Genomic DNA, 5,256 nt, shown 5'->3' on the forward strand with positions numbered 1-5,256 from the left:
CAAGCTACTGGGCTTCCTCATATCCAACAGAGGGATCTAGGCCAACCCGGAGAAGGTCAAGGCAATCGAAGACATGAGTCCACCACAAAACCTTAGAGAGATGTAGAAGCTTGCAGGCTGCGTGACTTCGTTGGGGCGCTTAGCGCGCCTTGTCATTTTTCAAGCTGATGAAGAAGAAGGGTCCGTTCGAGTGGACCCTAGAGGCCGACCTAGCATTTCCAGACCTGAAGAGATACTTGACCAGCCCGCCGGTGATGGTGGCACCTCGTCCTCGTGAGCCCTTGGTACTCTACCTGTCTGCTACACCCCATTCCGCTAGTGCGGCGCTGGTGGCCCTTAAAGAGGATCCCCAAGTCAAGGGCTCGCCAAATGAGGCCACCGAGCCGGATAAGGCTGCACGACACCAAGACGATGTTCCTGAGGCAATGGCTGGGCTGGCTAGTTGTCAAGCCACAGGAGCTGGAGATCCACAGGAAACACCTCAGTCCCCAAGAGCCAAAAACTCCATCAGCTATTCCACCCTTGTCGAGCACCCAGTATACTTTGGCAGCACAGTGCTGCGAGATGCGAGAGCGCGGTACCCCATGCCTCAGAAGCTCTTGCTCACGCTTCTGGTGGCCTCGCGTAAGCTGCGCCACTACTTCCAAGGTCACCCCATCAAGGTCGTCTCAGCCTTCCCATTGGAGAGAGTGCTCGGGAGCCCCAATGCCGCGGGGAGAGTCGTGGAGTGGAATATCAAGCTGCAAGCGTTTGATTTGGAGTTCAGCACAACCAGGGACATGAAGGGGGCCGCGCTCGCAGATTTTGTGGCAGAATGGACCGACACACCGGAGCTCGACGGCTGGGATTGAAGCGCCAGACGGCTGGGTCATGTACCTCGATGGCGCATTCACGCGCCAGGGCGCGGGGGCTGGAGCCGTACTCATCTCACCCACTTAGGACAAACTGTACTACACCGTATAGCTCTTCTTCCAGCGAGGCGAGAAGGTCTCCAAAAACACCACAGAGTATGAGGGCCTCATCGCCGGCCTCAAGGCAGCGGCGGCCCTGGGAGTGAAGAGCCTCACCGTCAAGGGAGACTCGCGGCTCCTCGTCAACTTCTCCAACAAGGTGTACGAGCCAAAGGACGAGCATATGGAGGCACATCTCGCGGATGTACACAAAATGGCGAAGCAGTTCTTGGGCCTAGGGCTGCAGTATTTGCCACATGGCACCAACCAAGAGGCCGATGATATCGCCAAAAGAGCATCCAAGCAGTCTCAAGACCAGGACTTTCAAGAAGAAGCTCGAGGCCTGTGGCAGGGGCTGGCACAACGAGCTCCAGTCTGTGCTGTGGTCCATCCACACCACCGCCACCAGGACGATAGGCGAAACCCCGTTCTTCCTCATCTACGGAGCAGAAGCGGTTCTCCCACACGAGGTCAACCATCGCTCTACGCGGGTCCTAGCGTTTGATGAAACGCGACAGGACGCCATGCAGGGGATGGATCTCGTGCTAGGGGAGGAACGCCGCCGTGAAGCCTCGCTCCGAGCTGCGAGGCACCAGCAGGCGCTGTGGTGGTACCACTGCCGTAGCGTCCGCTCCAGGACGCTCGAGGTGGGTGACCTTGTCCTGAGGCGGGTGCTCTCCAGGGAAGGGCTACACAAGCTCTAGCCATGTGGGAGGGCCTGCTTCGGGTCGCCCACGTCTCCAGGCCTGGCGCCGCGCGCCTGGAGACGCAGGGCGGGGTCCCCATCCAGAACGCCTAGAACATCCAACACCTCGGGAAGTTCTACCCATGAAGCAAGCCCCGGTGCCTGTGAAGCAAGGCCCAGTGCCTATGAAGAATCTCCGATCGTGACACTCTCATGTAATAATGAGTGGGGTTGTACACGCCCCAAAGTCTTAGGAGTGCCGCCCTCGGGCCTCGGGGGCTCCCTCCCATGACTGGTGGCAGCATTTAGCTCCGCGCTGGTGAGAAGACAAGAAGACTAGACTAGGTGCCGGACACGGCTTTTCATTTTCTTTCTGTAGTTGGCTTGCCCCTCTTTAATCGAAATTTGCTTTCTGGTGTTGCTTGCTGATCTTTTTCCTTCGATTCTGCCCCTGTTTTGTTTGGCCTATACCCTCTCTCGAGTCCCTCGCGAGGGGGCTGGACGGGTTCCCCTCGGGCCCTCGTGAGCGTTTGGTCTATTTTTCACAAGGCACCCTCATTCGGGCTGCAAGCTGGCGCACCCCCCTCGATCCGTGCCCCTCGGGTATCGCGACATGAGGCAGTGGGACGTGGCCATGTGCAGGTGACGCGCGCTAGCCAGCAGGCTGAATCAACGTGGACCAGGTACGGGTCTCCTATCAAATTTTCGCAGTTCTCCCTCGTCAGGTACGGAGAAACGCGTGCCTCGCGAAGCGGGATCTACTTCAGGTGCATCGAGCTAAGTCATTCTACACGAACATGCATAACTCCTAATGTTGCAACATAGGACATGAATGATAAACACAACATAACAACCCGGAAATCATAGTTTGTTGCACGCCCCCACGGGGCCCCATACTTGTCTTTCTCTAATGCGGGAAGGAAATGAAGAACAAAACAAAAGCAGGGCGTGCTCCTGCGGCAGGTCACGAGGACGGGCTCGCGGCACTCTCCTGAGCTCAGTCGTACCCCTCCTCGCGATTCACCAGAGCGCGGCGACGAGCCGACCCGCTGCCACCTTCGAAGTGGGCGCGGCGGCGTGGCGGTTGGTCGTAGCTGCCGCTGTTGGAGCTGCCACCGGAAGAAGAGTCGCTGTAGCTAGATGAGACATGGTCGGTCCCGCCTCCCTCCTCGTCACGACCATCGCCAAGGTCGAGCACCTCGTCACCGTCTTTGTCCTCTCTGCAGCACCCAGCATGGCGACCATCTTCCCCGAACACCCTCACGAAGAGGGTCGTATCGCCATCGTACTTGAAGTGGAGGGCACACCGCCTGCCCAGCCCACACGCGCGGGCAAATGTCTGCCAGCCGCGGGCCAGGACCGCATTCCCCGTGGCAGAGACCTCCACCGCGACCCATGAAGCCCTGCTGCAGCAACCGTCCGCCTGCAGCCAGAGACTGCCCGAACCTGCGGACGGCAGTTCGCCAACAAAGAACCGCGGGAGCTGAAGCTATGTGCTAGCCGGGTTCTTCGACCACACGATGAACTACGGCATCACCTCCGCCGAGTGGAAGCGCGGCCAGGGAGGACGTGCAACCACGGAATGCCTCACCTCCGCAACAGGGCTGCCGTGACCTAGGCGGCTGCCACCACGCAAAGAAGCGCCACCGCGGCTCCGAGGCGCCGCGGCGGGGGTCATAGTGTGCTTGCGAGGGCAACCGTGCCCCCTTGTGGGTGGCAGCGAGCCAGGCCCCTCCTGGCGAGCTTTCCCCTTCTCTGCGGCTGAGAGCCTCTTTGCAGGCGCCATGGGCGTCACTGCAGGCGATGGAGCAAGGAGGAAGATGAAGCGGAAGAGGCAGAGGAGAGACGGGTGATGGAGGCTCCGCCCCACCTCCCATTTATAGCCAAGGGGAGGCCAACCACCAGCCTCCACGATCTAAGGTAATAATGATCTTTTTCCTTCATGCAGCAAGGACCCTTCAAGTCGGGTAGTTGCCAAGGCTGCGTGGGGAAGCGGAGACTCCCACGTCTAATTAGTCGCCACACGTCGACCAAGGCCGCAGGCTGTTGGGGCCCATGGCGCTCCGCACTTGTCCTTTGGCTTCGCCTTGAAGCCAAGCCCGAGCGTGCTTTGGGCCCGGGGGCTACTATCGGTGTTTTGGGAATGCGGGTCCCCAGACTTGCCTGCCTGCGGCCCACGGTGTGGCTCCTACGGCGGCCCCATATGGCCCATCTTCATGAGCAAACACCCAAGACCCTCGCGAGGGGCCAAGCCTCGCGAGGTGGACGACGCAAGACCTCCTCAGGGGCGTCCTTACCAGGAAGGCTCGTGAGGGGCGGAGAGATCAAGGCAAGGCTAACCTCGCAAGGTTCCAATGACGTATGCTACCTCTTGAGCATTGCGTTGGTTTTCCCCGAAGAAGAAGGGATGATGCAGCAAAGTAGCGTAAGTATTTCCCTCGGTTTTTGAGAACCAAGGTATCAATCCAGTAGGAGGCTACGCGCGAGTCCCTCGTACCTGCATAAACAAATAAATCCTTGCAACCAACGCGAATAGGGGTTGTCAATCCCTACACGGCCACTTACGATGGTGAGATCTGATAGATATGATAAGATAATATTTTTGGTATTTTTGTGATAAAGATGCAAAGTAAAACAAAGGCAAAGTAAAGAGCAAAGGAAATAAGTAAGTAGTAGGAGATTAATATGATAAAGATAGAACCGGGGGCCATAGGTTTCACTAGTGGCTTCTCTCGAGAGCATGAGTATTCTATGGTGGTGAACAAATTACTGTTGAGCAATTGACAGAATTGAGCATAATTATGAGAATATCTAGGCATGATCATGTATATAGGCATCACGTCCAAGACAAGTATATCGACTCCTGCCTGCATCTACTACTATTACTCCACTCATCGACCGCTATCCAACATGCATCTAGAGTATTAAGTTAAAAATAGAGTAACGCCTTAAGCAAGATGACATGATGTAGAGAGATAAACTCATGCAATGTGATGGAAACCCCATCTTGTTATCCTCGATGGCAACAATACAATACGTGCCTTGCTGCCCCTGCTATCACTGGGAAAGGACACCACAAGATTGAACCCAAAGCTAAGCACTTCTCCCATTGCAGGAAAGATCAATCTTGTAGGCCAAACCAAACTGATAATTCGAAGAGACTTGCAAAGATAACCAATTATACATAAAAGAATTCAAAGAAGATTCAAATATTGTTCATAGATAGACTTGATCATAAACCCACAATTCACCAGTCTCAATAAACACAGCACAAAAAGAAGATTACATTGAATAGTTCTCCACAAGAGAGGGGGAGAACATTGTATTGAGATCCAAAAAGAGAGAAGAAACCATCTAGCTAATAACTATGGACCCGTAGGTCTGAGGTAAACTACTCACACTTCATCGGAGGGGCTATGGTGTTGATGTACAAGCCCTCTGTGATCGATGCCCCCTCCGACGGAGCTCCGAAACAGGCCCCAAGCTGGGATCTTGTGGATACAGAAAGTTGCGGTGGTGGAATTAGGTTTTTGGCTCCGTATCTGATCGTTTGGCGGTACATAGGTATATATAGGAGGAAGGAGTACGTCGGTGGAGCAACAGGGGGCCGACGAGGGTGGA

This window comes from Triticum dicoccoides, chromosome 6A, assembly GCF_002162155.2.
Source record: "Triticum dicoccoides isolate Atlit2015 ecotype Zavitan chromosome 6A, WEW_v2.0, whole genome shotgun sequence".
Classification (NCBI taxonomy): Eukaryota; Viridiplantae; Streptophyta; class Magnoliopsida; order Poales; family Poaceae; genus Triticum; species Triticum dicoccoides.